The 12,050-nt window shown below is 42.7% G+C and overlaps 1 protein-coding gene across 5 annotated transcripts in view; it reads left to right on the forward strand.

Moving 5' to 3' along the window:
• Positions 1 to 12,050, forward strand: part of PAK5 (p21 (RAC1) activated kinase 5) — a 317,484-nt gene that overhangs the window by 28,234 nt on the left and 277,200 nt on the right. For 2 of the 5 annotated variants that reach the window (XM_058684892.1, XM_058684893.1), the window contains one exon: positions 3,004 to 3,150. The gene's annotated coding sequence lies outside the window, so the exon portion shown is untranslated. Of the gene's footprint in view, positions 1 to 306; positions 1,102 to 3,003; positions 3,151 to 4,031; positions 4,367 to 12,050 lie in introns of those variants that run through there. The other 3 variants (XM_058684897.1, XM_058684891.1, XM_058684894.1) reach the window with 2 other exon arrangements.

Consider the following 12,050-nt stretch of genomic DNA (forward strand, 5'->3'; position numbering starts at 1 on the left):
CAGTTGTGTTTAGTCTCATTTCCTATTCTTTTACCTCTTGAATGGCTTAATGACTTCCTTCCCCAAGCCCTGAAACTCTGCCAGGGTCACTTTCATTTCTGGTCATGTTGTTTCTTCTTTAAATCCTTGTATTGCTTCAAAAAATTTTTTTTGTTAGATCATATAATCTTTAATTTTTTAGAATGTTGGATAATTTTTTTAATGTTTATTTATTTATTTTGAGAGAGAGAGAGAGCATATGAGCAGGGGAGGGTCAGAGAGAGAGAGAATCTTAAGCAGGCTCCATGCCTTGCGGGGCTCAATCCCAAGATGGTGAGATCATGACCTGAGCTGAAATCAGGAGTCAGACGCTTAACTGACTGAACCACCCAGGTGCCTCTGGAGAAATTTTTATCTGATCTTTTGCTGTTTCCTGAGGGTTAATCTCCTTCAGGTGAACATTTCTCTTATGCTTTTTGTTTACATTCCTTGAAACATTCATTTCTACCCCCTGTTCTCCCTCCGCTGTTATCTAAGCATGTGTCCTCTTTCTGGAGTCTATGCTGGTTCCATTATAACTGTGATTCCTCTTTGAGGGATTCCAGCTATTTACTGATGAATGGCATAGATGACAATGGAGAGTAAGCTGGGGTGGTCTGAACCTAGATTCCAGGGTGTGGTCTCAAACATCCCTCTCAACCAATCTACCAAGTTCTCTAACCCTCAGGCACATCTTCTCATGGTTTTTTGTATTAATAAGGTTGGTTGAGATTAGTTTCTCATGAAATAGTCACTAGTAGGTAGCTTTGTTATATAGAAAAATACACATTTCTAGTGAATATTTAACTGCTCTTTCCCCCTCCAAAATTACAAAGTACAAATACAGACTCTGACAGTGGATAAAATCATGTCTTAAATGTTAGAGAATGAATACATGTCAGCACAAGAGATCATAGTTAATAAGTTCACATGCAAAAAAAAAAATGTGTGGAGCCAGATACCTAAATAGAAAGTGTACTGTTGGTTTGTAAACTCAGGAGCTTCCCAGATGAAATCTGAAACTGGCCCCCATACACAGAGGGCAAGGAGAGAATGAAGAAGGAGACCATTCCAGCACAGCAGGTGGCAATCTTTTTTTTAATTTTTATTTTTTGTTAAATTTTAATGTTTATTTTTGAGAGAGAGAGGGGGGGAGGGGCAGAGAGACACAGAATCTGAAGCAGGCTCCAGGCTCTGAGCTGTCAGCAGAGTCCAATGTGGGGCTCCAACTCGCCAACCATGAGACCATGAGCTGAGCCGAAATTGGACGTTTAACCAACTGAGCCACACAGGTGCCCTGTCATGTGGCAATCTTAATAAGCAAGCGGATTTACAGGTATAGCTTATCTTAGCCCAAGATGAGCAGATCTCCACTCCTACCCATCAGAATCTTAGAAGTTTACAGAGGTATTACCTAGGTTAAATCACATATTCAGCAGGTGGACTCAACAGTGTGTTACCTTCTAAGGTTGTGTCGTTGAAACTGGCTCTTACTGTGGGAATCGTGGGCTGAATGTACCTTCCAAGGACAGGGGAGGGGGTGAGGAGTCTCTGCCCAGGTCCAGATTGTGGGTCAGTCAGAAGTCAAATCCTCTTGATGACCTCCTCCAACAACTCCCAATTACTAATTATATGTTATTTTCCAAATTTTAAATATCTGAGCCATGGGGAAAGTCTATTATTTGTTTAAAAATAAAGGTTTTGAATCCCTCTGACAAATTGGTACAGTCCTACCTTGTATATTCAAAAGTGATGTCTTTGATAAATGTATTAGTGTGGTGGACAAAGTAATGTTTTGCTCAGATCCCCCTTAAGTGAGGGACCTGTTACCCCAGCTGCAGGAACTACTGCTGGCAGATGGCCTTCAGTGGTTTTCTCCTTTAGGGACTGCCTCAGCTTCAGAGGGCTGCCTTCTTTCAAGTTCATGCGCCTTCCAATGCAGCCAAATGATTAATATTAGTATATAAAGGACTGGACAACTCATACCAACTCGAGACAACTCTGAAGGGTCATCCTAGCTCCAGAGATCCCTGGAGGGCTGGCCAAGACTGTCACCAGCCTACAGCCTAACTCGACTTCTACCTCTGTCTACTCCTACTTCCTGTATCTCCCAGTCACATGTGTTGGTCCTTAATGAACACCCAGCCTGCTAAACTCTCAATAAATGACATTATATAAAAAGAAACTCTCTAGGTCTTGATGCACTGCAGTATGTACAGAAATAGTATTATTATTCACTTATAAAGTTTAGCTTGCATATCTCCTAAGTGAATTTGAGGCAACTAACAATAATCATAGTATTCAACCAATTGAAACAACTATGCAAATGCAAGCTTTGTGTTTAACAGGTGAGACTTTTTTCCTGTGATTGAAGTTCAGTATTTCCAAGCAAAATTCTAATGGCTACCAATCACAAATAAACTACACCTCTATAAAATTATTTTCTAGCTTTTGCATCTGTGCAAGCACACATACAAGAAGGTCAAAAATGGAAATTTTATGCAAATAATGGAGTGGTAGGTGGCTAGTTATGGCTACGTGTGTGGCTTAGACAATAAAGAAGTAGACTTAGAGACTACTACTCCTTTAAACAGAAAAACAAAGCATGATATACCAGGACATATTTCTCCTTTATACATGGGAGTACTGAGAGAGAAAAGTAACTCTCCGTCTATCCTATGGTTCCTGTTTTAATACAGCAGCTAATACATTGAGGGTCCTGAATGAATGGAAAACAAGCAAGAGAGAAATGATATTTTACTATCAACTATAAAACTGTTTAAGAATTACTGAGTATAATAGAATACTGATAGATATAAACCCTTATTTTTGAATCTGCTATGCAGTTATGGAATCAGATACCCTATCACCAGCTCATGAAAATATTTTTGAGGCAGCTAAAAACAGACAAGGGTAGAACTTTTTCATTTCCAAGGTTGAAAACTCATAACTGGTTTTTGTTAATGTCTCTCTCTCTCACTACAGCATGAGCAGTGAATATTATTGACAGTGCTGGAGACTCCAGAGGTTGGGAAGAGAGTGGACCACGAGGGGATTTAATATGAACCACGAGATATCATCGCAAGCTTCAGCCCAAACATCACTCATCAGAAAGCCCTGTGTCATCCCTTGGTATATAAACATACTACTCTTGTTAGAATCTGCCAGTCTTCTTTATTGGGCAAGCCCGGCCTTACCATCGCATGTATAATACATTGGACATTTGGTTGTCCAGTCTGAGTTTTTAGCCCAGCTCAGGAGAGGCAGGGGACAGCCAAGGGAGGCTGGTTCAGACTTGAGTAGAGCAGCTCAAGTAGCAACTAGTTTGCTAGCCAACCAGCAAAACGAGCACGGAGAGGTCGAGGAACCCATGTTCCCCTAAGCCAGTTTCGGTTAGGTGTTCAGAGCCCAGCCCTAGCGTGATGTCTTCCAGGGCAGCACAGCAACCCGGGGGGTGGGGAATGGGGGAATCTTCCCTTACTAGCCGCCACATAATCTGTAGGCAGGAGGGACGTCTGTGGATGATACAGACCGTTTCTGGGCTGGCTAATTGAAGGATGGCCACACAGAGGTCACAGACCGGGGCTCCTCTAGATCCTTGCTACTCCGTGTGGTCAGAGGACCAGTGGCAACATCACTTGGGACCTTGTTTAGCCTGCAGAATCTCAGGCACCTGTCTAGACCAACTAAACCCGTATTTGCATTTTAATCCCACCGCACATTTAAGTTTGAGAAACACAGGTCCAGGTGGTAGCAAGGTGGCTTGCGGAAGGATCTGCCTCTCAGCCCCGCCCCCTCCCCCGTCTTTGCTCTCCGCCGGAGCAAAGCTCAGCCCCACATTGGTCTTGCACATTTCTGCGAACCCCGGGTGTGTGCGGAAGGGGCGTGCAGGAGGCACCCCGACACGAGCAGAGGGCAACTGGGTGACTGGATTGGCGAAGGGCTGCTTTCTCTGGCTCGGGGCTCCTCAGCGTGTAGACACTCCCCCGACCCTTCCCCCCCCCCCCCGCCCCCCCCCCCAGCCTCCCGCAGCTGCTACTGCCTGCCTCCCGCCGGCTGCCGCGAAAACCCGGAACAGCTGCGTGCGCTCGTGGAAAGTCCTCCTAGAGGCGAAGCCGGGCAGCTGGGCATGCTCAGTAGCTGGGGGAAGCTTGGGTGGAGAGTAGAAAGCCGCGGCTCTGCCTCCCACCCCCTCCCTCTGGCCCCCGCCCCCCTTGCCCCTACCCAGCCCGTAGTAGTTGCCCGGCGTGCGCCCGCGGAGACCGGGAACATGGCGCTCCGAGCGGTGTAGCAGCCGCGGAGAAGAAGCGGAGGAGGCGCCGCCGCTGCGCTGACAGCCAGCCACCAGGTAGGCAGGCGCGCCTGGCGGGGCTGCCTGGGTGGGTAGCGGCGCGGGGAGGGGCGCTAGCGTGGATGCGCACGGCTGGGACCCCGGGCATCTCGCTTCGCCGGCAGGATGCGAAGGGGATATCTGACAGCGCACAATTGTGCATCGCCTAGGAGATGCCAGAGGCTGGGGACCGGCTGGCTGGAGGGCAGGGATTCGGGGACCGCCCCCACCCCCCCATGCGCTGCCACCCAGCCTGGGCTCTCTACGGGTCAAATAAAGGATAGTTCCTTTCTGCTGGGCGAGAGGGCGCGGGGGAGATCCCCGGATACCAGTTCTGGGAGTGCGCTGGTCCCCCGGACGGCTCGCAAGCCCAGCACCGGTTCTTTGTGTGTACAGCCACACACGCCCAGGGGGGTGCCACGGTGCCTGCTTCTCCCCGGGAGTGTTGCACATATTGCCAGGGCAGGATTTCCGTATGGTTTTGGTCTCTTGGCAGGTGTGGACTGGAAGATGTAATAGCAGAGCCTTTATGGGGCTGTGTTTTCCTTTGTTACTTGCCTTGGTGTGCGTGTGCGTGTGTGTGCGCGCGTGGTGGGTTGTAATGGAGAGAGAGAGAACTTCTGCTCGTGGGCACGGGTGTGGGCAGAGCGTGGAAGAGGATCTCGGCTCCAAACTTGTAAAAATCGCATGTGATGCCGGCCTCCTGGAGGGTTAACTTGAAAAGTCCAGAGATCATCTGTGCCCGGTTTGGAGCAGAGGCGTGTTCGCCCCTCTTGAACCCATGTGTGTGTATCTGGAGCTTTAAACATGGGATGTGAGTCACTTCAACATTAGATAGCAGTTAAGGAAATGTGAAGCATTTGGGGCTATCTGTGGTGGTCTTTTTTTTTTTTTTTTTAAAGGTCAAATTAATAAATAGAGAAGTTGGCAGCAAGCCCAAGGAAAGTGTCATCGTTAATAGCTGATGACAGCTTCGAAGGCTAAATACACTTTTGGGGAAATCAGGAAACCTGGCATTCCACAGGGTTCTACCAAGAAATAGCCATAGGGTCTTCAGGAACTCCCAAAATCTCTTAGTGCAGCCGTTTTCTCTTCTGGGGTTTGGAGGTATGTAGACCCCCTCTCTCTTACCTGAGTCCAGATGGACAAGACTCTTGAAAAGCCCCTCCCACACCAGAATTCCTATGAAACTGACACTCCAGAATAACAGCTGTGCCACCTTATACTTGCATATCTGTTGTGTTCAGCAGCACAACTCCCTGAGTTAGGGAGGGAAGGCAAATTTAGAATACGCTTTTATTTTTTACTCCAAGGATGGACATCTGTGACTATGAAGTTTAGAGACACTTTCCTCCGTACTTAGAGTATTTATTCTTATGGTCTCCTTAGGTGGCAAGAATGAGTCAGTAGCATCAAAACGAAATGGGGAGTGCTTGAGGAAAATGCATTTAAGTAAATTAAAGCTGTAAATGTCCAATCTGACAGTAATACCTTGACTTAGAATACATATGTGCAAAGCAGAAGCATTGCTAATGGAAGCAATATTGTTGATGGAAGTTTATTGATAGCATTGGTCTTAGGATACAGTTTTTGTGTTCCTCTGGGACTAGGTACAGATTGATTATACTAGGTGTCTGCAAGTTGGTATTTTGTTAATAAATGTGAATTTTAATTTCAGGCATTGAAAACCTAATTTGTCAGCTCCTCTCCTTTCCTTCATCAGAGTTTGTTTCAGCACTGCAGGTGTGAGTGGCAGGTGTTCTGGGGTGTGGTATCATTTTGGTGATGAGACAGCTGAGTTTGAGCTCTGCCTCTGCCATTATTAGCTTTGTGATCTTGGGCAAGTTATTTAACTTTGTGGAGCCTCAGTTTCCTCCCCTGTAAAACAATCCTGGGAATAGAAAGACTTGTCTAAGTGGGAGAGTGTGTGGACTACTGGTAACATAAAACAACCAGGAAAATGGTGGGGACATTGGAAGAGGAAGGGAAATGGATATTTATTCAACCTATACTATGTGCTCTGTGTTACGCTAGTCAAGCTCAAATAAGTGATCTAACACTTCAACTATCAGTTTCTTAGGGCTGCCATAAAACAATGGCCAAAAATGAGGTAGCTCAAAACAAAATTTATCCTCTCACAGTGCTGGAGGCTGAAAGTCCATAATCAAAGTGTAGACAGGTCTGTGCTCTGGCTGAAGCCTCTAGGGGAGGATCGTTTCTTGCCTTTTTCTAGCTCTGGTGGCCCCAGGTGATCCTTGGCTTGTGACAACATAACTCCAATTTCCTGCCTCCATCCTCACGTGGCAAAGTTCCCCCTTCTTATAAGGACACCATTCATACTGAATTAAGGTCCACTGTAATTCAGTATGACCTCATCTTGATTTTATCTGCAAAGACCCTATTTCCAAATAAGGTTCACATTTGTATGTTCTGGTTAGGTGTGAATTTGGGGGAGACACTATTCAGCCCAGTATGCCAGCATCCCTATGATCTGTGTTTAATGACATGATTATTTCTGCATATGAGCAGAAGGTAAAGATAGAGTATTGTGGGTTCAGAAAAGACTTTAAAAGTTATTTAATACAGCTGACATATTTGTGGCTTCCCAAACATGGTAGGGAAGAGCAGCATTTAGAGATACTAGACAAATGTCACTAATCTGGAAACCCAGATAATCTAGGATCTCAGTCTTCCACAGGTAATCTGCCTGACGTGCCCTGTCCCAAAAGGGTTTGTTAATGTCGCATTCCTCTCTTTTGCTACCCGACCAACACAATGCAAACAAACAACAGAAAATCAAATTCAACAACCAAAATGACAAAAGCAACAGAAACACCCCAATATTAACACCTTTCTAATTTTTGTAAAAGACACCACTGTACATGGAATTGCTTTAGCCAGAAACTCAAGAATCATCTTTTGACACCTTAATTTCTTGTGCCCTCCATATCCAAAACCATCACGAAATTTTATAAATTTCTCCATATATCTCTCGGTAGATTCTCCCTTCCATCTGTACCACACCACACTATCAATCCTCAAGTTATCTTCCCCATACTGGATCACTGGCATAACTTTCTAGCAAGACCCGTGGCTCCTTGCTTGGCCCTTCCAATCATTCTTCTAGAATAGATAGGATCATGTCAATTCCTTGCATAAAATGCCTCTACATACCTGAGGTGGGTTCCAGAGACTGAGCCTTGGGCACTTGGCCAGCCTCATCTTGGGCATCTCCTTCTCCCGCTGCTGTTACACTGACCTCCTGTCTGTCGAATTTCCCAAGAACTTCCCCTACACCTTGCTGGTACAAACTGTACTTGTCCTTTGGGCCTCCTTGATCTCCCTTCCCCAGCAGCCCAATTCTCTTATCAGCCTTTTAATTTTCTTCCGTAGCACTTACCTCAATTTGCAGTTTCCTATTCATTTGTTTGACTATTGAATGTGAATTCCGTGATGGCCATTTGTTTTGTGTCTTGCATGTAGAAGATGATCAACAATGGCAAATGAGTGAAGGAATGAAAACTCTCATAGCATTTTTCTGTGCCAACTTAAAGATCTGATTTTTTAGAAACTTTTTTTTTTCCCCACTAACTTGTATAAAAAGAGCAATTGAGAAACTCGTTCTGACTGGAAAAGAGGAGTATTCTTGGCTTTAACAAATGCATCTTCTAAGAATTGGTTTTAAGCGAGCAGTTAAGAATTGAGTCAAAATATTTTCTGCCAACTGAGGTCTTTGTAAAAACCTATCAGTCAGCAAACATTTCACAAATATCTATTGGACATTTGTATTTGTCATGGTAGGCCCTAGAGGGGACAATGGAGAACTAGACTTTTAGCCTTCTAGAGATTAAAAGTAAACAGTAAATAATAATTGCAGTAATATTTATTGGGCTTCTGTTCTATGCCAGGTTCTCCTCCATCCCTGTCCCTACTGGTTACTATAGATAGCCCTCCAGTCTCTCCTAGTAACACAGAATCCAAATCAAATGCACAACAAATACTTCATGAGCTAATAATTAGTAGGTGCTATTATCCCGATCTTTTAAAGTAGGAAACTTCTGCTTATGGGGGGGTGGGAAGGAATCTGCTCATATACAGAAAAGCTTGCAACTGCTTTGTGAATATAGCCAGGTGGGTCCTGTTCTACTTTGCAGAGCATCAGCCTATTGTCTCTGGGGTTAAAATAAGAGCCAAGTTGCTCTTTATAGAGGAGCGAGTTCCTGGTGTGTTTGTCTTCCACAGTTGTCAAAATTCTTAACTGGCAGCTGAATTGTCTTATTCTGTTTAATCCAAGTGAGAAGTAACGTAATGTCTCATTCAGGGCACTTTTGGGTAGTCCTGAAAAGCAAGACTCAGTACCCCAGGAAAATGAATGTGGTGGAATGCAGGAATACAGGATTACATTTGGATTTCTTGGATGGCCTCGATTTCCTGTAATTTCATTTCATGAATGGTAATTTTTTTAAAAGCAAATAAAAACATTTAATGAACTTTTTTTTTTAAAGTTTATTTTTGAAAAAGAGAGGGGGGGGTGGGAGGGGCAGAGAGGAGAGAGAGAATCCCAAGCAGGCTTTGTGCTGTCAGTGCAGTGCCCCACATTGGCTGAACTCATGAAGCCTGAGTTCATGACATGAGCTGAAATCAAGAGGCAGATACTTAACAGACTGAGCCACCCAGGTGCCCCTTAATGCATATGTTTGAGTATAACTTTTCACCTAAGTAACAGAAATCAGACATTGTGTCTTGATTTCGTTTAAAAGTGATAGATACACAGGGGTGCCTGGGTGGCTGAGTCGGTTGAGTGTCCAACTTTGGCTCAGGTCATGATCTCGGTCAGTGGGTTCGAGTTTCTTGTCAGGCTCTGTGCTGAGAGCTTGGAGCCTAGAGCCTGCTTCAGATTTTGTCTCTCCCTCTCCCCCTCTCACACTCTGTCTCTCTTGCTCTCGAAAATAAATAAACATTAAAATTTTTGAAATAAAGTGATAGATACACAATTGAGTCTAAAGGAACTAATAAGATATTTCAGTAAGGTGGTTAGTTATAATGTACACATTTAAAAATCAAGCTAGGGGCACCTGGGTGGTTCAGTTGATTAAGCATTTGACTCTTGATTTCAGCTCAGGTCATGATCTCCTGATTAGTGGGATCGAGCCCAGAGTCGGGCTCCTAGCTGACTATGTTGAGCCTGCCTGGAATTCTCTATCTCCTGCTCTCTCTGTTCCTCCCCTGCTGGCATGCAGTCTCTTTGTCAGAATAAATAAACTTAAAAAAAAATCAATGGCGACCCCAAAATGCCAGTATTTACCAGCTAAGAAATGCAATAGAAAATGATTTTGCTCATGAATCCACAAAAATATAAATTTACCTAAGAAGAATAGAAAATGTACATAACATACTTGGGAATAATAAGAAATGTCTAAAAACTTGTGTAGAAAGCTGTAAAATTTTACTCAAACACATGAAAACATGCCTTATTCTTGGGGTAGAAAGATGGATATTCTGAAATGGCTGTTTTTCCACAATCAATTATATAGTTTTATTGCTTTGGGGTTTGGGAAAATTTGACAAAATGATTCTAACATCAATCCAGAAGAATTACTGTGTGATTATACTCAAGAAAATCTTGCTAAAGAATATATGTGGGGGTGGATTGCCCTTAAAGAAATAAAAATAAATCTGGTCATCGAACTCCATTGGAGCCATGTAGTACTGGTGTGAGAATCAATAGATATAGCTCACTGGAATAGCGTAGCCTGGAAGCCATCTCAGGTAGTTTCTGGAAACAAGTGCAATGGATAAAGCATTTTGAAAAGCGAGAAGCATTAGACAAAATCAAGAAGCTACACCAAATAGGTAGAAAACTTTGAACCAAGACCCTCTTTATATGACTCACTAGACCAAATTCCAAATATATTGGAAAGTTTATCGGTCAGGTGAGAAACAAAGCTAGAAGAAGATATTTAACAATTAATGCAAAGAATCACAGCAAAAGATAGCTTTGAATATATTTTAAGCTTTCATATGCAAAAAGACCCCGTTTAAAGCAGAAAATAATCATGGAGAAAAATACTGACACCAAGCATGACAGAACAGTTAATAGAATAATTGCACTGAAGAACTCTTGCATATCAGTAAGTAGAAAATAACACCCCAATAGAATTGTTCAATTATCTGAATAAATGATTTGGAAGGATGAGATAAAAAGGCTAATACACATATTTAATAAATATTCTTACTATTAACCACAGAAATGCAAATTAAAACAAAAATGAGATGCCATGTTTCATGTATTAAACAAGCAAATATATATATTTGCTAAATATATATTTGCTATGTATATACACACATATATATATATACATATATATATATATGAACTCAGTACCAGCAGGGATGCAGTGAGAGGACATTTTCATTACTGCTGGTGGGAGAATTACAGGATACAATCTTTCTGGAGGACAGTTAAAAGCTTTTGCCAAATATTTTCAGAGTTCAAATGATTTGACACAACCATTTCTCTGGCTTTAATTTTAATTTTGGTCTTTGCTAAGGAATCAGATGCAGGCAAAAACAAGAATAAAAAATTTAAATGCCCTTTAAAACTAAAAATTGGGGGCTGCTTAAAAGTATTTTAAGGTCCCCAAATAACACACATTACTTAGATATTGAGAGCGTTCATTTCAAAGATTATGTATCTTGAAACAACTTCAGTTTTAAGTGGAAATATATAAGCAAGCGCATAATGATATGTGTTTTGTGAAATGGAAATATCCTATGGGTAAAAACTGGAACAAAAAACAAAGTTAGGCCATGTCTGATGGTAGCAATAGGGCTTTGCTTTTGTCTTTTATTTATATATTTATGAGTTAAAAAAAAAGTTAGTCAATAACATTGTCTTATGAATCAGAAAAAAAACCCATTATTTTATAAATATGATCGTGATACACATTCAGGTTATAATTATTCATTTATGTAACACACATTCATTGATTATTTCTGTGTCAGGAGCTCTGCCAAGTGTATCAGCAATGACTCTTGCATGCAAATGAAAGAAGCTGTCTAACTCGAGCAAAAAGAATTTACTAGAAGGTTATCAGATAGCTAAAAGAATTGCCAGGAAGGAGGGGCGGTGTGGTGGGGGACGAAAACAACAACAGAAAAACAGGCTTGGAAGCAAACCAGAACCTAGCCACCTCCTGGCCGTAAATACCAGGGGCTTAGAGAAGCAGGCTCTAGCCTAGAATAGCTTGCTTGGGGCTGGGCCACAGTCTGCCAGTAGTTATACTGGGATGCTGTTTTCTCCTGGAGTCAGCAGTGACTTGTCCTGAAGAGTGTGGCTTCTCAGACTTGGTCTTTGTGGCTGGACAGGATTTTTGGAGGGGAGGTTGCTTTCTCAGGTTAGATAAGAACCAGTGGGAGGATTATCCAAAGCAGGCAGTTTAGCAGCAGCAGCAAGAGATATAGTTTGGAAATAGATGGGGCACCAACATGAGTCTAGGCTTTTTTTTTTTTTTTTTTTTTTTTTTTAATTCTGACTTACATCTAGAAAGTCCTATAGTAATGTTTGGGTTTGGTCCACCATGAATACTGCAGTCCCTGTTCAAATAGCTTGGCACATAATACCAAACATCCATAGGGAAGTTGGTATTCTTCCTACAGTTCTAGGAAATGTCTGTGGCTATCTGGATAATTCAGTGCTCAG

This window comes from Neofelis nebulosa, chromosome 9, assembly GCF_028018385.1.
Source record: "Neofelis nebulosa isolate mNeoNeb1 chromosome 9, mNeoNeb1.pri, whole genome shotgun sequence".
Lineage (NCBI taxonomy): Eukaryota > Metazoa > Chordata > Mammalia > Carnivora > Felidae > Neofelis > Neofelis nebulosa.